The following is a 26,798-nucleotide window of genomic DNA, read 5'->3' on the forward strand; positions in this document are numbered from 1 at the left end:
CTCCGGGGGAAGCTTGGCTTCCCGCAGAGAACATGCTGGGTGAGGAGGGGCGAAGGCGCCGGGGCGGAAAGTTGGCTTGCCGCACCCCAGCGGGTCCCAGAGCCGGGGCAGCTCCGGTCGGGAGGGGCGCGGGAGGCGCAGCCCAGGCGGGCGCGCACAGGGAAGGTGCCTTCCGGAACACGCGCAAGGGCGGGGACTCGCGCTGCCAATGAGGTCCCGGTGTGGGCCGAGCGAGGCGCGGGGACGGGCCGGAGCGCTGCCTCCGCGGTGGCAGCTGCGGGAGCCCGGCTCGGGAGCCGCAGGAGCCGCAGCCGCCAAGCGCCCAGCCCGCCGCGCCCTGAGGCCCGGCCCCCGGGGTGGGAACCGCGCCGAAAGCTGGAAACTTTCCTAGCAGGTAACTCTCGCTGCCCCGGCGCCGCGGCCGGCCCCCGGGAGTCCGCAGCCGGCTCCTGGCGGGAGCCGGCGGGGTTGGAAGGGTCCCGGAGAGCAGCCTGGGAAACGAGAGCGAGGCTGGTGGGAAAGTTTCGGGACGCCCCCTCCTCCGCCGGGCCCAGCGGGAGCTTTCCGGGAATAGGCGCGGGCATGCCGGAGCTCCCGGCCTGGGGCTAGGAGCTGCCCGGGAGTCGGTGCAGGCCGTTTCCTGCGCTCCGGGAGGAGCCGGTTGCAGCAGAGCCGGGCTAGGGGGACATGGGGATCACGCGGCGCGCGGACTTTCCCAGCCGGCCCTTGCCCGCCTCTTCGGTCCCTTGGCTAGACAGGGCCTGGGCTGCGCCGGGCACCTGGCGGGTAGGGGGGACGTGCAGGCGGGGCGCCTGGCACCGCGGGGTCTCCAGTGTCGCCGTGTGCCGGTCGCCAAGTTCCAGAGCGAACTTCAGCGGGGGCAATCGTATCGCCCACCGTGAGCTGAAAGTGTGTGCTTCGCTCCTGCAGGCTGCGGCTCGCAGATGCACGCCAGTTTCTTTCCCTGGGTGGTGGTGGTGTTAGGGTGATGATTTGGGATTAGACCTTGAGGATTTTTGTTTGTTTGTTTGTTTTAGTAGTGCCAGCTAAATGAAGGATCATGTCAAGTTTGCGAGTTCTCCGTCCTTGGGCGACGAGTAGTTACTTTGAAGCATTTATGGGGATTCAGGTTCTTCCTGGAGGACTTTTGGGTGTGTGTGTGTGGGGGGGGGGTCCCCGGGCTCGGCGCGGCCGCTTTCCGGAACGGCTGGCGGGGAAGGAAGCCCTGGGCATTGTGTAGCGTGTTTGCGGACAGCGAGATCTCTGGGCTGGCGTTCCCAAAACTTACTTATTGTGTAAAGGCTCCGGGAGGAAATGCGGCCGTAGCCAGGTAGAAGAACCGCGGCGCCGAGGGCGGAGGACGCCGAGCTCTGACAGTCTTCGTCAAGCTGCCTCGGCTCCCTCTTGGCAGCCCCAGATCCTTGTGCCTAGAGTAGTGGGACCGGTCTGAGTAATACAGTTTCCTGCAGAGTGAACTCGGGGAGGTGAGGAGGGCACCTTCATCTTGAACTTGACCCCCGGAGTAGCGTCCTGGCGGGTTAAAAGGTAAAGGCAGGCTGAGTCTTAACCTGTGAAGGAGCTCAGACGTCTCTAGCTCCTGGTTCAAGATCTTTTAGGAAACGGCTCAGGGTGGCTGAGGTTGCGAACCCTGGAAATGCCAGACTCATCAGACTACTGAAGTTAGTGTGCTGGGGGAGGGAAGGAGCAACCTGGTTGGCTGGCACAGAGGGTTGGCTTTTCTTTGTGGTGAAAAAGAAGGGAGTCTTGCGTCTCTGCTTACACCAGATCCGCTACTCCCCTCCACCCACACCCCCTTCCTGGGTCATCCTTATTCTGCCAGGCTGGCACTCCTGGGATGGGGGAGGGAGGAAGAGAAGAAGAGAAGAAAGCCGTTGTGAAGCTTTTCTGAGCAGCTCGGAGGTATTTCAGATCTGCTACTGGGAAGAGTCCTGGATTTTAACAGCTGCTTTTTGATTGCTGGGAATGAAAGAATTTATGAGCGCCCGAGAGGTGCTCATTATGGTACTGTTCTGAGTGTTTTGCTCATCTGGGCTACTTAAAGAGCTCCCAGGGACTTCCTTACAATCTGCGAAGTCTGTGTCAGCCGGAATGCTTGTGGGTGTCAATCAAAAGGCATCATAAATAGATCTTGGTGCTTTTACAATGAAAAGCATGTCTAGCAAAGGAAGTTTGCCGTGTGACTGTGTTCGAGACTCCTTCGTAGACCTTTTTTCTTACCAGCCAAGTTGATGTTTCCAGGCTCCCCAACTACTGGGACTGGACAGTGAGGAATGGGAAAACGTGTCATTGATTTTTAATGGAGGTGGGAAAGTCCAGAAATAAATTTAAGATCCCTTCCATGTTTCTATCTGGCAATTCTTGGTGCCACAAACTTAACTTTTTCTGGAACTCAGAAGTATTGATTTTCTTGCTTTTTTGGTTTAACCACCAGAATGTCTAAATTATCGTAATTCATGTTCATCGTGGAGCTAAAACATAACTGATTCATAGTCAGCCCTTTTCTGCTTCGAATAACAGCCAGAAGAACATTTTGTCTCTTTAACCACATGCAATTTATTTGATGCCATAGTGAGGTTTTGATGCCTGGTGATCGAGGGCACAGTTTTAGAGACAATGGAATTACTTTGACTAAATCATCCATTTTTAGACAACTTCTTTTCTGGGTTGCTGATTAATTCTTTATCTCCCAGAGAACATTAAAAGCCCTGTCCCTGGGCTAGTAGAACTATAATCCATATTATAATGAGGCTTGCCAGAATAGCTGGGAGGTAGTTAGGTCTGTTTTCACCAGGCACTTCAAACTCAATAGTAAAGATTTTATTTCTGTTAGGTCAAGAATTTCCTAGTTAGAAAAATGGGTTTATGCTCTTGTCCAACATATATGAGGCCTTTTTGAGGGAAGAACAAACTTTTATTTTTATCATGGAATCTTTTGTTTTAACTTGTAACTTACGGGAATAAATGTGTAGAAACAAGCACAAGCGTTTGTAAATAAATTTATAGACACACACACACATACACACATTCACACACACACATACACACACACACACACACACACACACACACACACACACACACACGGGAATTGTGTTAGTCTCTAGAATGGGTTTGTTCTGAACTGGGTTTTTTGTTTGTGTGTGTGTGTATGTGTGTGTGTTTGACACAGTCTCATTATTTAGGCCAAGCTATCTTGAAACTCACATATGTAGGCCACGCTGCCCTCGATCTCATAGAGATCAGCTTGCCTCTGCTTCCTTAGTGCTGGGATTGAAGCTCTGCATCACCAAACCTGGCTCTGAACTTGAACTGTCTTTTAAATGCTTGTTTTAGGTGTAAAACTACACTCCCACCCCCCACCCCCACCCTCACTCCCATCCCTGTTTACAGAAGTGTTTGGTCTCTAGGGCTGTGAAGTCTTTCTGGGATTTAGTTTTCTCACGGTCATCCCCGAAATGGAATAACATTGCACCCTTGTGACGTCAAGAGTTGGGGGAAATCTAGGAATTTTGAAGCCTGTGCTGTAATATTAGAACAGTGTAACAGCAATCATAAAGGGCTTCACTGCATATTTTATCCCTAAACCTCTCAGTTGAGTAAACCAGAGCCCAGGAAATTAGATCAGTTTGCCTGATGTCACTTGTGACGGGGCCGAATTTGAGCCCAGCAGGTCTCTGACTCCCCATTCCTTGCCCTCTATCTCTTTTGATTCATGTGAGTCACCTGTGAACTCGCTAAAGCCTGGCAAACAATGTGTGGCTCGTTTCTCACAGTGTTTCATTTATGGTTATTTTGGTTCCAGAACCCTGGGGCTTATATCTCTGCTTTGATAGGAAGGATTAAAAACAGCTCTCTAATAACGATAACTAAACATTCTCTGTAGGAGAGTTTCAGAAAGTCACATACCTCCAATTAATCATTTGTTTACTTTCAACTTTTTTTTTTTATCAAGTAGGCTTCAGGCTCTAACATGATTTATAGTTCAGATGTCTATCAACTTAAACGTCAGGATGAAAACACCATTTACCTCTCATCTTCTTGGCTTCTGTTAGTCTAAGCACGAAGCCTGTCTGAATATCCCTTTCTTGGAGTCCTGAGCCCTTCCCATTGACGAGTGCATAGATCGATTGTGAGCCACTTCCCGTGCTACATAGGTCTCCTTTTATGCTCCTGGCTAAGTGGTGAAGGGGTAGTAGGTTGCAGAGATCCATTTTCACTGTTTGCTGTGTTCCTGTCTGCCAGTCTAGGAGTACTAAGTGTCGCTGTGCCCTCAGTTTGGAAGCTGGGCAAGGTTTTATTTGTATTTTTGGTAGTGCTGATGACCAAATCTAGGTTTTCCAACATGCTAAACACATGTTGAACCACTGAACACCCCTTGTCTGGGAACTTTTTTTTTAAAGATTTATTTATTTTATGTATGTGAGTATACTGTAGCTGTACAGATGGTTGTGAGCCTTCATGTGGTTGTTGGGGATTGAATTTAAGACCTCCGCTTGCTCCTGTTAATCCCCACTCGCTCTGCTCAGCCTTGCCTTCTCAGTCCCAAAGATTTATTTATTATTATTATTATTATTATTATTATTATTATTATTATTATTATTATTTTAAAGATTTATTTATTATTATATGTAAGTACACTGTAGCTGTCTTCAGACACTCTAGAAGAGGGCATCAGATCTCATTACGGATGGTTGTGAGCCACCATGTGGTTGCTGGGATCCAAACTTCAGAAGAGCAGTCAGTGCTCTTAACCGCTGAGCCATCTCTCCAGCCTCAAGATTCATTTATTATTATAAATAAGTACATTGTAGCTGTCTTCAGATGCACCAGAAGAGGACATCAGGTCGTGAGCCACCATGTGGTTGCTGGGATTTGAACTCAGGACCTTCCAAAGAGCAGTCAGTGGTCATACCCGCTGAGCTAGCTTGTCTGTGAACTTTTAACAGGTTCAAAAATGAAACCTGTTCTAGGATACCAGCCTTTTCTATACAGCTTCCCTTATCATTTGATCTGCGTGCGTTCATGAATGTCGGTGCGCATGCCACTTGTGCGTGGAGGTCAGAGGACAACTTCTGGAGTTCTCTCCTACTGTGGGAGCTGGGACTCGAACTCAGATTGTCAGTCTTGCACAGCAAGCCCTTTGAACCACTGAGACAGCTTTTATATGATCAGGAACTTGTCCATGTAAATATTTGTTTATCTGTTGGTTTTGCCAGAAGGTCTAACTGTGTTGCCTAGTTTGGCTTCAAGCTTGTGATCTCCCTGCCCCAGCCTGCTGTGTGCTGAGATTACAAGTACATGGTGCAGTTTGGGGCTTCAGATGCAGCTCTTCAGACTTATTCTTGGAGAGGGATAGCTTTGCAAAGGACTAAGAAATGGTGTTTAAATTCAGAGGAAGATATGTTAGCATCTGTTCACTGACTGGCCAATCTGAAGTTGTTGCCCTTTCCTGGAGAAGTGAAAGCAGAAGAGCACACTATGAAACATTGCCTGGTAGAGTTGGAAGGCTGTCACAGTTCCCAAAGGGGACAGAAACAGACAGCGGGGGTGGGGTGTGGTGGTGGGGGTGGGGGTGAGCAGATTTCTATGAAGAAGGCTCTTAGCTTTATCTTGCTGCCTGTGAAAGGAGTTCTGGTTTTGTTTGCCTCTGTTGCTGGTCAGCTGTCTTTGTAGAGTGAGCATTGTCTTTAAGGGGCTTCTGTGAGTGTGGGTGATCCGAGGAGAATGTTCCAGAGAAGCATCCCATAGACAGAAATGTCAAGAGCAAAACAAATGTTACAGAGGCAGGACACAGTCCATGGATTTTAGCATGGATTTTGCCATTAGCATGAGAGAATTTATTAGTTCTACAGTCTCCCAGCCAATATTCTTTGTAGACAGATGTGAAACCAGAATGTTCAGCCATTTAACATAGAACCATGGTGACTCAGCACTTTTCTTGCCTTACCCAGCATACCTAGGGTCACACACCTGTGGTGGACTGGCTTATTGCCCCTGAGGGGTGGAGAAGAATGGAAGAAACTGTCAACTGTGGGTGGCCTTTTTGCACAAAGGATGTACTGAAGCAAAGTGGTACATTATATGACATATAGTTTTAACACATGAAAGACAACATACAAATCAAGATGTATATATTGCATTTGTGCAGTTTAGAGTCAGTATATGCTCATGTGACACACTTTTTCTTGTGCCCCATGTCAGACATGCATTCCCTGTGTTCATTCTTTGGCTCTGTTTTAATGAGTGGTTACTAAATTCATTGCATATGATACCACTACCCAATGATTGATTTTGACCTTTGGTATCTTTGGACAGAAATCTCCTTTGGACTATCGGAGGCCTTTGACTCAGATGGGGCACATATATTAAGTCACTGTGACCTTGCACAGCCTCTGGCTCCTTGTAGCCTCAAAACCTTCCTCATCAAGAAGCTGCCTCTTTGCTGTTAGTGCCAACCTGAGAGAAATGTGGAAGGAACCCAGACTGACCAAAGAAGAGTTCTAGGTGGAAGACTCCATCAAACCCACAAGATGTGTCTGTCAGCCACAGTGTCCCACAGTGTCCCACAGTGTCCCACAGTGTCCCACAGAGGAGGTTATTGTGGGTGGAAGAGACAGGGAGTAAGAAAACAAAAAAAGCTGGCTAACATAGCATAGATCTCTATAAGTGGTATTGACTGGCCTTAAAAGCATTGGCATAAGGTGTGAGCATTCCTAATGTCTTCATGACATATGCTCCTGTAGTCAGGAAAGCCTAGGCTTGGCCACATTCTACAGGGATTTAGTCACTGTGGTTATAGCCATTTGTGTAAGGGAGGTATTGAATTGCTTCTAAGAACTTGGAGCTGGTCATGATTCCCATATAGTCTGTTATGATCCTCTCTTACTGCCAGGCTTCGCTCTAAATTACTTGAGATTCATGACATCAATTATTAATGTTTATTGAGCACTTGCTGATGTGGAACTAGATGTGTGAATTTTAAAAAATCCATGGAAATAAAAGAAGAGCAGCTCTTCTCTCATTGTCCTAAACGCACAGCGACAGTTATACACACAGCCACCTCCTGTGTCCTGGCCTCCCTTGCTTTTTGTGACATAGACCAACCACGGTTCATTTCTTTGGAATGAAGCTGGCCTCAGTTGGATGGTGGTTCTGCCCAGGCTGGAGTTCATCTATGATCCACTGTAAAAAGCTCACATTACTTCCTACCATTTCTCAGGGTGATCAGGTGGGGAGGGATGACGAAGACATGGGGAAGGGGAGGTTTTCTCTGTGTAGCCCTGGCTGTCCTGGAACTTGCTCTGTAGACCATGCTGGCCTGGAACTCACAGAGATTTGACTGCCTCTGCTTCCCAAGTGCTGGGATTAAGGAATGTGCCATCACCACCCAGCCACAAACCTGCTTTTGATTACTTTACAGTTGACCACATATTTATGGGTTAGCTGAGTATGTCTCCTGCCCCAGGGAGAGAATCTTGAGTCAAGATAATTTCAGTAAAACCGTATCTGCTGTCAAGGAGTGATTAACGAGCAGGTTTGTGACTGTGATTATGACTTGCATATCTGCAGCATTCCATGACATTTGGAGGGGTCTAATACACTACAGAGGTTGAAGGTACCCCAAACCACAGTGACTTCTCAGCTGCTGAATTAGCCAGCCCTGGAGCTACCATGACTTGTATTGTCTCTGAGGAAAGTAATATTTATGATGCGTAAGACAGTGATCACCAAAGCAGAATGTGCCAGATTATCCAGGAGAGAAGGAAGATCAGAGCTTTCTCAAGGGAAAAACAGAACAGTTTTACTAACATTTACATATGGATAAACACTGGGTATGTATCTGCTTAGTACCTGTCACTTGGGTTGTGTGAGGAGCATTTTATAACCTAGTGGAGTTGACTCTCATACCCAAATTGCCCTTCAGTGGTTCTCAACCTTCCTAAATGTGGAGACTCTTTAATGCAGTTCCTCATGCTGTGGGGATCCCAGCCATAACATTATTTCATTGCTACTTCATAACAGTAATTTTGCTACTGTTAGGGGTCTGATAGGCGACCCCTGTATAAGAGTTGTTTGACACCAAAGGGGTTGGAGCCCACAGATTGAGAACCACTGCGGATTTATGGCTTATGTCATCTATTTTTAATTAAAGTGGCTCACACGAAATGGAAGTTACTTTAAAAGGCTCTTGGAACTAAAATGTGGAAAGACGCTAATGGCACACATTCGGAGTAAAGATAATGAGACTGTCTGAAGGAGAAGAGTTTATTATAAAGTGGTTAGGAAACTGTGTTTGATAGGTTGGCACAAGATTTGCATATCAATTTATATTATTAATAAAAAGGAACTAAAATAGTGATTGAATCTAAGTATCAGAGTCTTCGGAAAAGCCATATGTTATGTTCTCTGTATGTGGAATCTAGTAAATATTATAGGCATATATGTAAACAAATGCCCATGTAGATACATGTAGAAAAGAACAAGAAAGGCTAAATGTTAGGAAATGAGGACCCACTGAATGCAGATGATGGCATAAGGTAGGAAAGGATATAAAATTGTTTTCTAGTTCTCTGTCGAGGATAGTTTTTCACAGTATAGGTGCATAAAAATATATTCAATAGTGAAATATAAAATCCATTAAAATCCAGTGTTAGCTCCAACACTTCCATTCGAGATGGCCAGTTTTAAGCCGTGTGTGTGGTGGGGCGTACTTTAATCCCAGCATTTGGGAAGCAGAGACAGGCAGATCAATGAGAGGCCAACCTGGTCTACTTAGTGAATTCCAGGACAGCCAGGGCTATGTAGAAAGACCAGGTCTCCTACAATGTTCGTTGAGATGTACTTTGAGTCTGATTGGTTAATTCTAGTGTGTGATGAATTTTTTTTTTTATTTGCATCACCCCCACCACCACACAGGGTTTTTCTGTGTGGCCCTGGCTGTCCTGGAACCCCCATCTATAGAACAGAATGGCTTTGGACTCAGAGATGCTCCTGTGTCTGTCTCCTGGGTGCTGGGATTAAAGGCATGCACGCCACACCCAGCACACCAGTCTTTTCATTACACATACATTATATACAGTTTATACTATGTTTGGGTTATATGTCTAATCTCTTTTACTGAGAGGTCTGTGTCATCACAGAACATTTTGAGAATACCCTTTAAGTCACTTACATAAAGCTCTTTTTTTTAAAATGTACATGTGTGAGCCTTTGGGTGTGTATATGCACCACAGAGGCCAGAAGAGGGTGTCAGATCCTTTGGAACTGGAGTTCCAGGTGGTTGTAAGCAGCCATGTGGTTGCTGGGAGCCATGTCCTGGTCCTCTGGAAGAGCAATATACTCTAGGCCACTGAGCCTCCCTCTAGTTCCTGTGTTTTCCCCTCCCCCTCCTTACTTGCAGCTGGAGGCCCTGCCTGGTTGAGGACAGTTGAGGGCGGCAGTCTTCTCCATTTTACTTGAAGCTGACAAGACTCCTAACGGTCTCATCCCTTCTGTTTAATTTTGCCTTTAATAAGGTTCTTCCTCTTTTCTTTTCCCCAAATTGAAAATGGCATCCATCGTTACGACACAGCTGGAAGAAACAAGGATTTCTCATGAAGATTGCCTGTCTTTGTTTTCCACATTGCAGTGATTCCTCCTTTAATCTTCCTGACACATTGCCTGTGCATTTATTAAAATGTTTTTCTCCTTCTGCTTTGTATAATTAAGTTGTTCACCTGTTTGCCCTGCTGATGGCTTGTAAGCTTTTTGATGGTAGAGGTCTTGCCTGCCTAAGTCACTTAAAAAAAAAAGGTAATTATTTACTTCTGCTTTGGAATAAAGAGACAGGCAGAGAATAGGTTTTTCATTTTTAAAAGGATTTATATGTTTTCATGTGTATGGATATTTCATCTTCATGTATGTATGTGCACCACTTCCATCTCTGGAGCCTGTGGAGGTCAGAAGAGGATGCTGGATCCCTGGAACTGGATTTACAGATGATTGTGAACTGCCATGTAGGTGCTGGGAATCAAACTCCTGTCCTCTGCTAGAACATGAGCTCCTAATTGCTGGGCCATCTCTTTCCAGCACCAGAACCCACAGTTTTTAAATGTCACTGTGCACCAACCAAGTATTCTGGGTTCCAGAGCTTAGCACCCTTGAGAGAGCAGAGAGCTGTGCACATATCTCAGAGCTAAGAAGGATCCAAGACACAAACCCAAGTCACTTATATGTCACAGCTCTGTGCGTGCCTGTGCCTATGCATGTGAGTGTGTGTGTGTGTGTTAGAAATAAAGACTGGCTGGGCAGTGGTGGCGCACGCCTTTAATCCCAGCACTTGGGAGGCAGAGGCAGGTGGGTTTCTGAGTTCGAGGGCAGCCTGGTCTACAGAGTGAGTTCCAGGACAGCCAGGGCTACACAGAGAAACCTTGTCTTGAAAAACCAAAAAAAAAAAAAAGAAAAAAAAAAGAAAAGAAAAGTAAGAAAGACTGAGTATCTTGCTCACACCATTAGTTGTGCTATGTTTACACTATTACCACAGTAAAATGAACACACTCAATACCTACACTACCTTGCCTCTGAATCTGACATTCTTTTTGTTTGTTTGGTGTTTTGTTGTTGTTTGTTTGCTTTCCGAGACATAGTTTCTCTGTGTAGTCCTGCATGTCCTGGAATTCTGAAGATCAGCCTGGCTTTGAACTCAGAGATCCCCCAGCCTTTGACTCCTGAGTCCTTCGATTAAAGGCATGTGCTACCACTGCCTGGCATTTTTGGTGTGCTTTTTTTGTTTGTTTGTTTGTATGTTTTTTGGGTTTTTGAGACAAGATTTCTCTGTGTAGCCCTGGCTGTCCTGGAACTCACTCTGTAGACCAGGCTGGCCTCGAACTCAGAGATCTGCCTGCCTCTGCCTCCCAAGTGCTGGGATTAAAGGTGTACACCACCATTGCCTGGCTTTTGGTGTGCTTTTGAGACAGGATCTCACTATATACCTCTAGCTATCCTGGAACTCAGGCTGTCCTTGAACTCAGAGATCCACTTATCTCTGCCATCCGAGTGCCCAGCCTGAGATCACAAAAGTACTTGTACCTGGCTTACTTTTTAACTTATTTAATATATTTACTACAGTGGCCACAAGCATATTGTAAAAAATGATGAGATGACTTTCCTTTTTATGACTATATAATATTCCATTATATATATGTGTGTGTGTGATATGTGTATATACACACATATATACATACATATATATATATATATATATATATATATATATATGTGTGTGTGTATATATATATATCCTTCTTAGAGGGTTTGGGTGGGGGACCAAGAATCAAACTCAGGTTGTCAGACTGATGGCAAGCCCCGTTTTGCCTTTATCTGCTGAACTCTCTGATTTAAAAACAAAACAAAACAAAAAAACCCCAAACAAACAAAAAAGCAAAACAAAGTCTCATGTAGCCCAGACTGACCTCAAACTCAATAAATAGCTGCAGCCAGTCTTGAACTCCTGATCCTGTTGTCTCCAACTTGAAGTGCTGGGATTGCAGGCATGTGCCACCATGCATAGCTGATATGTAGGAAGACCCTAGATGCCTGTAGGATGGTTAGCCATCTGTAATTACCACCCAGCAAATTCCTGGGAGACTGTCCTGTAGGCTACTGAGATACTGGCCAGAGCCTTCCTGTTGGGAATGGTGGCCTCTACCCGGCTCAGCTGACATTCCTTACATGGAAAGGCTAATTGAGGGTTGACAAGCTGTCTGCTTTCAAGTTGAGCTACGCTAGATACTTCGTGCTGCTATGATGAAAAACAGATTCCTCCAAAGTCTTGAGGGTCAGGTGACAGAGTGTATACGGAAGTGTCTGGAACATTGTAAATGGCCTCCTAGGCAGGGGAGGCGTCAACTCTGATCATTTCCTTGTGGGGTTGACTTCTATCTCATATGTCTTTGTTAGCCACTTCTGTTTCCTTTTGAGTACATTGCCATACATTTCAGGGGGCACCCTAAGTGGAAGGGGATGTGGTTTTCAAGAAAAAGTACAGATAGAAGTTGGAAGTGGCTGTAAAACATTGAGCTGTGGAAGTGGATATGATGTGTGATCCCGGGATGCCCTGGCAGTTTAGTCGGCCGGGTACTTGCTTATTAAGTGGGACACTGCGGGATAAAGATAAGAATCAGGGTAAGCTTTAAATGGTACCCAGGAGATGTTTAATTTCTATGGGTATTTCAGTCTCTTCCTTGGAGAGGTGTGTATTCCTTGGAAATACCTCAACATAGAAGGAAACTGAAAAGTTAAGTGTAGTTAGGCAATCTGGGTGAGTTTGACATCGTTTGTCTGTGAATTAAAAAAAAAAAAAAAAACAAATGGGTAGGTGTAAGACTGAACATCTTGGAGGCCCAGTTCTCTGTGGAATTCTGTATTGTAGAGATTTACAAACTAAAACTTGTCAGAGACAATGTAACTATAGATGCAAGAGACACAGAAGCTCTTAAGATTAAGTAGCTCTTAGATTGCCAACATGCAATTTTGATTTTATTTATTTGTTTATTTTTGTTACAGGGACCAACTTTGCAACCCAGGCTAGTCTGGAACTCAGCATTGAGTATTTTCAATGTTGGGTTTGCAGGTGGGCACCAGGACATTGTAACTGCCTTGTCTGAGGTTCTTAACTTACTGTCAATGTTCCTACAGGGTGATTTGTCTAAGTAAACAACAGTTTCCCAGCTGGGTTCCATGAGAAACTGATTTTCAGAAAATTTAGGCATCACAGGGGAAAGGGTTCTAGAGTTAAATAAATACAAAAATCTGGGTCAAGCAAAGTTCGAGTACTCATTTTCTTTTTCTTTCTTTCTCTCTTTCTTTCTTTCTTTCTTTCTTTTTTTCTTTTTTCGAGACAGGGTTTCTCTGTGTAGCCTTGGCTGTCCTGGAACTCACTCTGTAGACCAGACTGGTCTCGAACTCAGAAATCTGCCTGTCTCTGCCTCCCGAGTGCTGGGATTAAAGGCGTGAGCCACCACTGCCCAGCGAGCGTACTCATTTTAAGCATGTATCTTTTTAAGTGTTTTTGTTGTTGAGCATTTTTGGTTTTATTCAGAATGACAAGGTAGTTTTAAAAAACTATTGTTTGGTGGCTCATCTCTGTTTGCCCAATAATTTAGAGATACACATTCCATTTTATTTCTACTAGATAATAGTTTTTAATAAAACCTTCCCTAACAAATGCTCAGGCCAATCTTAAGAACAAAAATGTAAGGAAACCTTCATGGTAGTAAATTTATGTGCACATCATCTGGTAAATGCAGATGAATAAATCAAAATTCCCATCCTTGCTGACTTTGCTAATTTAATTAGCCGTCTAAATTTTTCCCCTTCTTTAGCCTTTTGAGTGCTTTTATGTCTGGGAAAACTTAAAGGAATTTTGTGTGTTAATGAAGAATAACAACCACATATAAAGTGGCTTTATATGATGAATGGCAACCTTCATAAGCCTTTGCCAGCACATTCTTACATTTAATCCCTTAGCTGGCACGGATTTATACACTGTTTTATACATTAAAATTTGCCCTTTGTGAAGTAAAGTGCCTTCATCAGACTAGGTATTTTATAACTATAGCACAGCACTGCAAATGTACATATATACTCTGATTTCTCTCTCTCTATTTTTTTTAGAGATGGAGTCCTGTTATGTTGCCCAGATTAGCTTCCTGAATTCAATGTGTGCTGCTGTGTCCAGCTCCTCTTTTTGTTTTTTGTTTTTTTTGCTAGTAAAGAGCATTAAATCCCAGAGCATGTGCACACTAGGCAAATGCCCTCTGCTTCTAACCATAAGATCATAACCTTTGGTTCATATAAATTTTGTGTGTAGCTGTGATAGACTTGACCTATATCCATATTTGTAAACTAAGGATGGTAACGACTATCTCTTGGAGTTTGTGCTAGGACCATAGGTAAGCCCTATAATTGCTTACTGCCAGGCTTGGCTCATAGGTACCCAAGACACGCCTCTTCTCTCTTCTTACGGGCTCATATTTTAAGTTCAACTTGGTTGGTAAGTTGTTGGATGAACAATTTAATTTTTTTTTTGGTTTTTCGAGACAGGGTTTCTCTATATATCCCTGGCTGTCCTGGAACTCAGTCTGTAGACCAGCCTGGCTGGCCTTGAACTCAGAAATCCGCCTGTCTCTGTCTCCCAAGTGCTAGGATTAAAGGTGTGCACCACCATTGCCCAGCCAAAAAATTTAAATTTATTTATTTTACATCTTATTTAGTGTGAGTGTGTTTATACATTTGAGTGTGCCTATGTCAGGGTGAGAGTGGAGGTTAGAGGGGAACTTGCAGATGTTCAATTTCTACTACTGGAGACCCAGAATTGAGCTCAGGTCATCGGGCTTGGCGGCAGGCACCTCTACTAACTGAGCTGTTTGGAGTGTTTTGAGAATTGTTAATTTAAAGGGATTGGGGACTTAATTCAGCAGCAAAGGATTCACTGTATGGGGTTTGGTCCTCAGCTCAGGGGTGAGGTGTTGTTAATTTTAAGATTTTTTTTCTTTTTATAGAAGTCCAGATAAACCAGGCAGAGGTGGCACACGCCTTTAATCCCAGCACTTGGGAGGCAGAGGCAGGTGAATTTCTGAGTTCGAGGCCAGCCTGGTCTACAGAGTGAGTTCCAGGACAGCCAGGGCTATACAGAGAAACCCTGTATCAAAAAACCACAAAAAAAAAAAAAAAAAAAAAAAAAAGAGTCAAGATAAGAACTTGGTTTCCTGCTAATCTTTAAGGTGCTTGGCATATATTTAAACAAGTAGATGTCGGTACAAAAACATTTGAACAGACATGCAGGGTAATTCTAGGTGGTGACTTACAAAAAGAGAAGGAGCTAGCCAACCCAAAGTGGCATTTTATTGTTGGCAAAGGCATATTGCTAACTAGCTGTCTGGTTTTTATGAAAATCCACTTAACCTTCTGAGACTGAGAACCTGAGAGGCCTCTTGGACCTTGGTGGTGTTTTGCTCTGTGGTTCAGAACAGTGAATTGTATTTTATTTACACGAAGCATTTCTGCATACCACACTCCAGTCATGCGGATGTGTTTATTTACAGGGCGTTTGCCAGCCTGGAGGGAGGCTTCCCCAGGGAGTTGCCAAAGTGGGGGTGCGCTGGGATGAGGAGTCCTTCTTAGAGACAGGGTGACTTGCTAAAGACGATACCTGGTAGGGTTAGCTCTTCTGGAGCTGGTCTCCAGGTCTTGTGTCGCTGGCTTTGGATCTAGCTTCTGTGAGAATACTCAGTAGGGCCAAGGGGCTTGCGTTCGTTGCTTCCTACCCAGGAGTTATCACTCTCTGAGAATGAGCTCAGTGCCCCAGTGACACCTGCTACACTTTCTCTTATTAAAAGTTCTCCTATGATATTTTCCGTTCTGAATCTTTTGTTTAAGCCAGAGGACCCTCTCCCACTGACGAGCTTCACAGTCTGGAAAGTCAGGCCAGGAGGGAGAGAGGTCATGTGTAGGAGGATAGAGACTGGGTCTTGAGCCAATGGAATTTATAGCAAGTTCACCTTCCTCAGCCTCCGTTTCGTCCTTCATTGATAGCAGCCTGGGCCAGTCTCACAAATAGAATGTTACCCATGAAAGTGCTGCCTTGTCCTGCTGGTCATTGATGTGGTTTGCAGAGTTAACTTGTGCTGTAGTGAAAGAGCATGACCAAAAGCAAGTTGGGAAGGAAAGGGTTTGTTTGGCTTCCGCTGCCACATTGCAGCAGTACATTGCTGAAGGAAGTCAGGATAGGAACATGGAGGCAGGAGCTCACGTACAGGCCATGGAGGAGCGCTGCTTACTGGCTTACATCGACTATTTTCTTTGTTAGTACCCAGGGCCACCAGCCAGCCCTGGGGTGTCCCCACACACATTGGTTGGCCCACTCCTCTGATCAGTAGTTAAGAAAATACCCTCTAGGCTTGTCTGCTTATAGCCAGAGTCGTTTTCTTCTGAAGGCGTCTTCTCAACTGAGGCTCTCTCCTCCAAAGATAATAGCTTGTGTCAAGGAGACATAAAATTAGCCAGCATTTGGCTCACGTATGCCTTAGCTGGGTAGAACTGGTGATCTCTCTCCTTTGGAGGAGGCATTTGGTCAGTTCCAGCTCAGCAGTCTCAAGGCCTGAAGTGCATGGTGTGTGCATCAGTAGGGACATACTTTCCACCCCTAGGGGGCAGCCAGTAGCAATAGCAAGAGCACCAATAGCAGCAGCCTATGCTGTTTTGGGAGGTTCTTGGATAATGCTGACCAACAACCTAAAAGACAGCTTTTCATGCATGGTGTTTTTTTTTTTTTTTTTAAGATTTATTTATTTATTTTATGCATATGAGTACACTGTAGCTGTCTTCAGACACACCAGAAGAGGGCATCAGATCCCATTACAGATGGTTGTGAGCCACCATGTGGTTGCTGGGAATTGAACTTAGGACCTCTGGAAGAGCAGTCAGTGCTCTTAACCACTGAGCCATCTCTCCAGCCCTGGTGTTGGTTTTTTTGTTAGATGGTCTTTGGGTCTTGCAGCCAACAAGTAGTTTTTGAGGGCTCTCATGCTCTTTTGAGGTCCAGGCCTGTGTCTCTGTCTGAGACAGTAGCACACACAGTTCCTAGGGGAAGGTGGCCAGGAGGAAGGAGGAAGAGGAGGCGGAGGAAGAGGAGGTGTTGGTTCTGGGCATCAGGGAGCAGAGGGAGGAGATGAAGCCTGGGTAGGGTTCTGCCAGGTGGGAGGGTGTGCTTTCTGGATGAAGGGAGCAAAATGAACAGAGGCTGGGAGGCATGCAGACAAGTCATGCTTGGGGGGTTTGTTCGAGAACAGACGGTGCCTGCCATTTGGTAGAGTGGATGGAAGGAGAGAGCCAGATTGCAGAGGCCTTGCATGCCAAACCAAGAAGTGTGGACTTGCTCCTGCAAGCAAGTGGGAGCTGTCAAGGGCCTTTCAGCTGGGAGATGATGTAATCAGGTCTGTGTTTTGGAGCAAAGCCTTGGCAGCGGTGGTATGGAGGACAGGAGACTGGCGTGGGGACAGATGGGTGGCAGGGCGCTCTGTTGGGCTTTTGAAGTAGGTCAGCTGAGAGATGACAGGTAGGGCAGGAAGAGAACTGAAGGCTGCTGAGCACCTTTGAGTGTACACTTAAGACACAGCTCATGGACTTTTCATGAAGGGAAACAGACCCAAGGTCACCCCGGGTCCTCTTAGAACAGACTGTCCAAAAACACCCTTAACAAACTGAGTTTTCAAGATGCAACTTGCCTTTTTCAGCAGTTCATGAACTGGGCAGCATTGAGTCCACAGAGCAGACAGGAACTCAGAGAAAGGCAGAGTGGGGCAGAAGAGTCAGCAGAGACAGCAAGTGCCACGGAGAGGACAGTTAGGGCCAGGCTAAACCTTTCTTTTCTATGGCCGTATTTGCTGAGGGTGATATGGCTGTGAGTCTTTTGTTATTGTCCACTTGGAAATTTGAAGAAATTCCCTTTCTCTTCTGATTTCTAGAAAGCTTAGGCTCCAGGCTAATACAGTTTATACTTCTTTCTTAAACACCCTTACCTGTTAAGAAATCCTGCCCTGTTTTTAGAGACAGGGTCTCTCACTGAAATTGGAGCCTGTGGATTTGACTAGGCTGGTGGCCAATAAGCTCCTGTGAACCACCTCTGTCTCCCCCAATCCTTAACTGACTGACTGAACCATCTCTCCCCAGCTTCTATTTCAGGAACTTTTGATAGTTCATTAAACCATATGGTGTTGGCCTTTGGTTTAAAAAAAAAAAATCACCTAGGAAAATGATTTATTTTTAGCATCTTGTGTGCATTTTATATGGAATCTTGCCAAGGTTGCTCTTTTTAAAAAGTTATTTGGATTAACATTCAAAAGTAGCAAGCCCTCATTAGACTCTGCCTTGCCTTTTCAATGGACTTTCAGAAAGAGATTTCTAGGAAATTAGATTCCTGGTTTTCTTGCTTACACAAAAGAGGTTGAAGGCCAGATGTTGGTGGCATAGGCCTTGAATTCTAGCACTTGGGAGACAGAGAAGCAAGTGGATCTGTGTGTTTGAGGCCAGCCTGGTCTACATAATACATTTTAGGCCTGCTAGGGCTACATGGTGAGTCCATGTCTGAGGAAAAAAAAAGTTGGAGGAGTTTTGTACTCTTGGAAAGTAGAGAGAATAAGGAGTGTTCTATATTCTGGGGTTGTTAAATTGCCCAGGGATGGCCTAGGTTGCTCCTGATTAAACAGAGAGCCTCTGGGTGTGAGGCTTAGTGGCAAACTGGAGAGTGCTTGTCTAGCATGAAAAAAAGTCCCTGAATTTGGTTCCCTGTCACAAGTCACTGGTTTCTGTCTCCTCCACATCTTCCAAAGGAACAGAAAGTACCCAGCTCTTTGAAATCTGAGTGTTGAAGTCAAGCCACCATTTAGTATATGTTTGCCTGCCTTCTTTGTCATGTGCTGCTCTGCCAAGTTGAGGCTTTGAAGCCAGGCGACTGTGGTAAAGCCCCAACCCAGTGCCCTGGTCCCAGTGACCTGAGTGGATTGCACAGCTGCCTGGAGCTTGCTCTCTGGGGATCTGGGGTGTGGCTGCTTCTGAAGGTTGTTTTGGGAATGGAGTGTGGTGGAGTCCTAGACTTCAGCTTACTGGTGGGAGACAGCCAATTGAGGCTTGGGTATCTGTCTCAGGACACTAAGGTATAGGGCTGACTGTGTGCTGCTTTTCCTTGTCTGCCTCCTGGGACTCCCCAGAGTTGGGAGGAAATCTCTGAGTAGTGTGTGGCTCTGGCTGCATGGAATAGATGGAGGGTTTGGATTTTTTGATCTTCGTCTTTTGTCCGCATCTGGTTGCTCAGAGCAAATGTTTGCTTCTTTGGTTCTCAAAGCCAGCAAGTTCTGCGTTCGTTCTTGCAGATCAGGTTAGTTTCTTGTTCGTTATTCTCGTGTTGGGGAGGGAGACGAGCCTCCTCTGACTGCCCGCTTTGGCTGTCATTACTGCTTTGTGACTCCAGGACAGGGCTTCTCAGCTCCCAGCTCCTTCCTTAGTCACCTGCCAGTCGCCTGGCAGAGGACAGGCAGAAGCTTTTGTTGCTTGCTGCTATTCAGTCATGTAGAAGATATCAGTTGAGCATCTACTTTGTGCCAGGCTTGGGGTCAAGCGCTAATTCTTTCAATGTTTAACCAGCTCCTCCCAGGGCCTTAGCACTCATTCTCACCCACTGTTCCCGGGAACCATGACCTCCACCTCTTCCACCGCTGTGATAATAGTTTTGTGTTCTTGCCCTATCTGTTTCTGTCATGGGCTCCCGAGTGGTTTTTTGCAGGGATTGCTTTGAACCTACAGGTTTTGGTGCAATAGACTGTTGTAGTGTAGTGAGTGGTGTGGGCCTATAGATGCTGTGCAGTTGGGGTGTGGGGAGACAGATTTGGGACATGAGGAGAGATAACAGGTGAGATTAAGCTGGGCTACTGTAGCTGCCTAAGATGGTGTGCCCTTTGGACTTTCAGTAGCCCTCCCCAAAGCCCTTACCTGGGTTGTGGGATGGGGGCTGGTTACAACATTTGTTCCTGATATGCTGTCTGTTTTGCTGTCATTTCTAGACTGCTTTGGACTGACAGTTGGGGGTGGGAAATAGAGTGTCCTTAGTTTGCTCATAGCTGTGAACTCATCCTTACCTTCAGGACTTTACAGGTCGAGCTCCAAAATACACAAGAGAGCAGTAAACTTTAAGGAGTAATGATTCTGGAGTTATATATATGGGTTTCAAGTTTCCTCATCTGCTTAATGGCCTGGCAGATGTTTCTTAATAGTAGAGTCTCAGTTTCTTTTGTGTAGAACGGGGGAGTCATTGTACTCATAAGAACTAATATTTATGCAGGACACCTGGAATAGGGTGCGCTCTTGTTGAAACCAACAGCATTGACAGTCTGGGAACTGCAGGGATGAAGATGTGGCCTCTGTTTTGGAAGACCAGTACATCTGTGGGCAGGGCTGGCAGGGCTGGCAGCGCTGGAGGTTAGGTGCCAGGACCTACTCTGAGGAGCAGAGTGCAGGAGAGAGGCCAGTGAGGATCTAGGTAGAGTTCAGGAGAAGTTGGCTGTTGGCCACAGGCTTTAGAAACACAGTGGGGGTGGCGGGGGGGGGGAGGGGGAGAAGTCAGGGCTGGAAATGAGAGGACTGTTTGGGATTAAGGTGCAGCAGCTCGAATGAAATGTTGGTAGTACTTCCATGTAAACTTATGGTTAAAACAGAAATGCAGCATTGACTAAGATTAGTAAGACAACCCAAATGTTGAGAACCCGGGATAGGAGAAAGCCTTGCCTTTCCAGGCCCCTTTATACTGTTTTCTTTTACATTTCTATTTTTTAAAGAGTTAGAGGAAATACTGTAAAGAGATGATTGATGCTGCACATTATCAGGTGAGTTGGAAACCAAGAGCATAACTTAAAAATAACCTGCGCTGCAGTCTGTAATGTTATTATGCATAATTCTAGGTTACTTCATGCTCTTGACAGTAATACCATTCGTGGGGGGGAGGGGTCAGCTTCCACCTTTTACATACATTATTTCAGTCAGAATTAATCACGCCTCCATCTGTGCTCCCGGCAATTAAAATATTTTAAGAATTATAAATGTTAAATGATGCTCTGTAAAGTTTGGGAAAAGGGAGAAAGAATACCATTATGTGTTCAAGGCAGCAGCCATGATTCCCTTCCTTCTCAGCCTCTGTGGGTCTTTAGGATCGGTCTCAGCCAAGCCTGTCTGGGTCTGGGTGACTTAGGACTTTTGTTTCAGAGGGAGTCACAGCTTTCTCAGGTGTTGGCTAGTTGATGGTGGTTTTTAGTGTCTGGGTCTTCCCTTGCCTCCCGTGCTTTCTATTATAGTCAGGTTTCGATGTTGCTCATCTCTCTCTGGATGCTTGAGGCCAGCATGGCCTCTTTGTCTTCAGAATCAGGGCACAGAGAAAGAGCTCAGCAGGTACTTTGGAAAGAATAGACGCTCATCTTAGGCTTTGTAGCGCATTGTAAGGGTAGAGATGGGAGCTATTTTGGGCAGTTTTCAGCCAAGAGGAGATTCAGGAAAACAGTTATACATGCAAGACTCGGGACTCAAGCTTTCTCCTGACCTCTAGCCCAGTAGCCTTTGCATCGTCCTTGAAATCGGAACCTTCAGGAGGTTTTACTGTGGAAGGATGATTCAGCAGGAAGAATGAGTGAACCAGGATTTTGATGCTTTTTGAGAAACTGAAGAGCTGTCTTGGGTTCTGGAGATGATGAACAGGGGTCATACCCCAGCAGCATGTTTGACAAGCTGTGTGACCTTGAAGAGGTCACATGGATCTGGGTGGGCCTTACTGTCCCAGAGTAGCGTCACCAGTTACATAGGTATAATATATATATATATTGAAACAGGGTTTCTCTGTTTAGCCCTGGCTGTCCTGGAACTCACTCTGTAGACCAGGCTGGCCTCGAACTCAGAAATCCACCTGCCTCTGTTTCCCAAGTGCTGGGATTAAAGGCATGGGCCACCACCGCCTGGCTGGTATAATGTATTTTTGAGTACCTATTTCCACAGAGCTATTGTAGGGTCAGATGCTAAGGACTGTGTTAGTGTTTCTGTGGCTGTGATGAACAGCCACGGCCATTGCAACTTAAGGAAGGAAGAGTATAGCTTTAGCTTAGTGTTTCAGAGGGACTTAAGGGCTGGTAATGGCAGAGTGGAGGCATGGTGGCTGGACAAGAATAGTAAGAGCTTACATCTGCAAACTGAAAGTCAAGGCAGAGACATTCGCTGGAAAGGGCTTGGAGCTTTAGACAAGTTTAGACTCTCAAAGTCAAAACTCCTGTGAATGTTGCTTCTATTTCCTCAGATGATGGGATGACATGAGAGCCATACCTAAGCTGTGCAAATACACAGCTTGGGCTGAGCCCAGAGCATTTATTTCTGTTTTAACTATCCCTAGGCCTAGGCCTGGAAGCTTCTAGCCTCCATACAATATAATCTTCCAAGCCAACTGATTCAATCTGACTTTTCTCTGCTTCTGAGTGAATTTCTCTGCTTGGCCTCATACTAACTTTGGCAATATGTTCTATTCTTCTGGATCCATCTTATTCTCTGGCTTATTCTATCTTCGCCTGGGTCTAGCTTGTCCTTTTTCTGCAACCGTCTTGGTAAAACTGCCATACGCACATACCACACACTACCACTATCCTCTCACCTCCCGTTCTTAAGTATCCTCTCTTTCCTGTGCTGTTCTTGTGAGAGTTGGGTGTATTGTATCTCTGACTCATTCTGTAAATTCTTTCTCTGATTCATCTCTTTGTCTGCCCCTCAATTAGATGTCACTTTCAAACATAGCTGCTTCCTTCTACAAACTAACCTTACCATCACTGTTAATGTTAGGGATTAAAGCTGTATACTAAGAGGGCTGGAGAGATGGCTCAGCTGTTAAAGGCTAGGCTCACAACCAAAAGTTGTATACTAAGGACATGTCTATATTCCAGCCAGACAGGCTATATACTGTAATCCAGGGCATGTCTGTATTCTAGCCAGATCATATAGACCTAGGAGGTCTTTGGATGTAATCCCTTGCCAGAGCATCCATGTTGCTGGATTAAAATCCTCTGTAACCTCCAGTGATATGCTTTCCCCAAAAGGCTAATACCTCCTAAACCTCCCCAGACAGTATCACCCACTGGAGACCATGTGTTCAAATCAGGAGCCTTTAGGGAGCATCCTCATTGCAACCAAAGTAGCTGGAGAGCTTTTCAGGTGGGACCTGGCATGTGGATGGTGCTCACTGAATGCTGGCAAAAAGAAATGTTGATTGACAAGAATCCCCATGTTAGTAAGGGCAATGGGGACATGAGAACTATCTTCCAGTGTTGGGAGGACAACTGGGGACAGATCTGCAGGCAACCTGTCACTGTATTTATGCAAATCACCGGATTGGAAATTCTGGTTCTAGAAACTTATGCCAATGAAATAATTGTACAAGTGCACACGTGTATATCACATAGATGGTTACCACATTATTTATTATTAAAAAAAAAAAAAAACAGGGCAAGTGTTGATTTCAAAAGGAGCATGGGGAGAAACTTGTCACAAAAAGGAGCCCGAGGACAAGCTTGTCATACATGTCATATGTTCTACTATCAGTAACTGAAATAGTTTACCAGGAGTATGATGGCTAATCTTGGGTAGAAGGGCCTTCAGTTGAGGAGCTGTCTTGTATTAGATTGCTCTGTGGGGGCATTTTCTTGATTGCTAATTGATGTAGGAGGGTCCAGCCATTCCATGGGCAGGTGGGCTGGGCTTTGTGCGAAGGGTATGAGCTTAGAGGCTTGTGAGTAAGCAGTGTTCCTCCATGATGGTCTCCGTCTCAGCTCCTGCCTCCAGCTCCTTGCCCTGCGTCCCTCCGTGATAGACTATGTGGAGAAGTGTAAGTAGAGCAAACCTTTTCCTCCCAAAAGTTGCTTTTGGTGAGTGTTTTATCACAGTGACAGCAACCAAGCTAGAACCAAGCTAGAGTAGGCAGCTCTGCAGGGGCAGTGAGTGAAAATGACGACATGAGCACTCCTAGGTATGGTGGAGGGGGAAGAAGGTTTTTATTGTAGATATGAGGGAGAGTTCAGCCCGAGGCATCTGGAAGAGTCCAGTCTGAACCGGGCCATGAGAGGAGAGAGACAGAGACGACAGAGACAAACACACACACACACACACACACACACACACACAGAGAGAGAGAGAGAGAGAGAGAGAGAGAGAGAGAGAGAGAGAGAGAGAGAGAGAGAGAGAGAGAGAAGGAGAGGGAGAGAGACAGACAGAGACAGAGAGACAGACAGAGACAGACACACACAGAGACAGAGACAGAGAGACAGAGACAGAGAGAAGAGATGAAGACAGAAGAAAACCACAGGGTATAGCGAATTAAGAGAGAGAAAAGAACCAAGAGCAGAGGACCTGCAGCACCAATAGAACCATGACAGCGCACGGCCCAAATGGCTGGTTTTTATAGAACTCAGAAGCTGGGGAAAGGGCAGTGGAGCTGGCAGGCAGGAGAGGCTTAGGGTAGGAACAGGGTGAAAAGTGCTGAGAGAAGTCACAGGTACTGAGCAGCCTGGCCGCCAGCCTGGGCTTTGCTCTGCTAAGCAGGCACTACTGTTCGCCATTTGAACTGAGTTTCTTTGAGATTGGACAGGAGGAAGCTCAGTGGAGTGACAGGGGCAAGTGTCTTCTGTGTACCGTTGAGGTGAAAAGCTGTAGCCCACAGAGCTCTTGCTCCGTGTAGGTGTCCCTGCATCCATCCTTGTTCTTTCTGTGGTTCAGAAGGCCACCATCGCCAGGATCTGAGATTCCTAGTATACTCTAACCCTAACCTTGATTCCTTCAAGTGGGACAGACACATTCACAAACTTTTATTGTAGTGTTGTACTTGCTTTATTGTTCTTGTGGTGGTTTGACTAGGAATGCCCCCATAGACTCATGTGGTTGAATGCTTGGCCCCTAGGAAGTGGCTCTCTTAGGAGGTGTGGCCTTGTTAGAGTAGGTGTATCACTCTTTACTTGCTAGAGGAAGTGTGTCACTGTGGAGGCGGGCTTTGAGGTCTGAAATGCTCAAGCTAGGCCTAGTATGGCAGTCTTCTGCCTTCCGTTCAAGATTTAGAACTCTCAGCTCCTTTGCCAGCACTGTGTCTCTACCTGCATGTTGCCTCACTTCTCTCCATCATGGTAATGGACTAAACCTTGGAATTGTAAGCCAGCTCCAATTAAATGTTTATAAGAGTTGCTGTGGTTATGATGTCTCTTCAGCATTGAAACCCCAAGACTATTAATGTTTTTAATCACTTACTATGACTAATTTAAAAATTATACTTTATTATAGGGTGTGTGTGTGTGTGTGTGTGTGTGTGTGTGTGTGTGTGTGTGTGTATACATACACACAGGTAGGCTTTGGTACTGAGGTTTTGGCATTTGTTGGGATATATCCTTTGGAGATGGGAGTTTTATTTTATTTATTTTTTCAGAAAATTAATAGTTACAAAACATTTTTTTTTTTTACAGAATCAATATAAAATAGCGATTGATTATTTTATAATTGTGAGAATTAGACTTGAGGCCTTGGCTAAACGAGGCTGAATCAACCAACCAAAGGCCTTGGCCTGCTGGCTCTGAGACCACCTTTGGAATCTGGCCCTGCTGATATCTGTCATGCTTAGGCAATGAGATGACTGAGCCTTTAAAAAAAACCCAACTCTCTCTCTTCATTTTTGGAGGCTTGAAGTGAATTCGGCAGCGTCCATCGAACACCTCCCAGCTCCTGTCATTTCCTACTTCTTTGGTGTTTAGTTCTGACTGCATTCACTTCAGCTTTGTGTCATCCAGGTTCTTCTCTCTCTCTCCTCGGAGACTTTTACAGCCACCGAGGTCTGGGCTAAACAGTTCTTTACAACTCTGTCCCTGCTGCCGTGAGCTGCCATCAGAGACTCAGACAGCTGTTTACAGGGTTGGCTGGCACCAGCCGTCCCTCCACCCCTGCAGAGGAACCTTAGCAGTTAATTCATGTACTATTCTGTCATCAGTTGTCCTCATTACCTTGAGTAATTCCTGGGACTTGGTAAACTTCTTCACAGTTTACATTGCGTGCCGCCATATTGGACCCAGAGTTTTATTAAATGGCATTACATTTATTTACTTTTTCAGAGTATGCATTACAAATCTTACATTTGTATATTTTATCTTCTGTGTGGCTGAGGGCTTATGTGTGGCTAGGTAAGTGCCACAGAATGCATGTGGAGGCTACAGGATGACCTGCTTGGGTCATCCTCTATGTGGGTCTGGGGACCAAACTCAGGTCAGCAGCAGGCACCTTCATCTGTGGAGCCTTCTCACCAGCTCTTGTATTATGTATCTTTTTTACACACATACAGTATGCCAAGATAATGGCCATTAGGCAGGCAGGCACACACACACACACACACACACACACACACACACACACACACACATGCACACATACACACACACACACACACTGACTGATTCTGGATGATATTTGGTTGGTAAGATTACACAGTTTTTCTTATAAGAATGACCTTAGTACTATTTGATATCAGTTACATATTCCATAATTCTATGTTTTAATAAGGACAAAGGGACAAAACATTTTTTTCTGTCTTAAAAAAATGAATGTAGTCAGGAATGGTGGTGCACACCTTCAATCTCGGTACCCAGGAGGCAGAGGCAGGTGAGTCTCTGAGTTTGAAGCAGAGAGGGCTACTTAGTGAGACCTTGCCTCAACAAAGAAACAAGCTTCTTCTCCTTACTACGTTTCACCATAAAAATTCTTATTAAAATTTTAAACATTAATTTCCAAAAGCCTCTTTAGAGTTGTCTTGTTGTCCCGAATTGCAGGGTGGATATAGGGTGCTCAGCCATGACAGATGATGCTCCGGGTATCTGTAATAAGGGCCTGAAGGTGAAGGGGAGAGAACTTGGCTTCTCTTCACCCTCTCACAGAACAGATTAGTATGGAAATCCATATTATGTAGACAGGCGTAGGAATCTATGTCACAAAGCAAGAGAGCTAGATCATTGAAGCTTACTAGCAAAATAGGCATGGGGGCTTCCAGTGGGTGGAAGAGGTTGCCTCAGGGCGAATGGAGACTGCCTTGTAATGCAGGTAAGCCTCTGATACAGTGACAGCTGCTGGGAGCAGCTTTCTTACTATTGTCTCTTTTCTGGGTAGATATGCCCATTCATTTACAGAAGGACAGCTTCTTA

At 45.4% G+C, this 26,798-nt stretch overlaps 1 protein-coding gene across 5 annotated transcripts in view; it reads left to right on the plus strand.

The window, feature by feature from the left end:
* The first annotated feature begins 217 nt into the window (after positions 1 to 217).
* Positions 218 to 26,798, plus strand: part of Tanc1 (tetratricopeptide repeat, ankyrin repeat and coiled-coil containing 1) — a 236,999-nt gene continuing 210,418 nt past the window's right edge. For all 5 annotated transcript variants that reach the window (XM_031370329.1, XM_031370332.1, XM_031370331.1 and 2 more), the window contains exon 1: positions 218 to 394. The gene's annotated coding sequence lies outside the window, so the exon portion shown is untranslated. The remainder of the gene's footprint in view (positions 395 to 26,798) is intronic.

The sequence above is a fragment of the Mastomys coucha genome, unplaced genomic scaffold (assembly GCF_008632895.1).
Source record: "Mastomys coucha isolate ucsf_1 unplaced genomic scaffold, UCSF_Mcou_1 pScaffold15, whole genome shotgun sequence".
Taxonomy (NCBI): domain Eukaryota; kingdom Metazoa; phylum Chordata; class Mammalia; order Rodentia; family Muridae; genus Mastomys; species Mastomys coucha.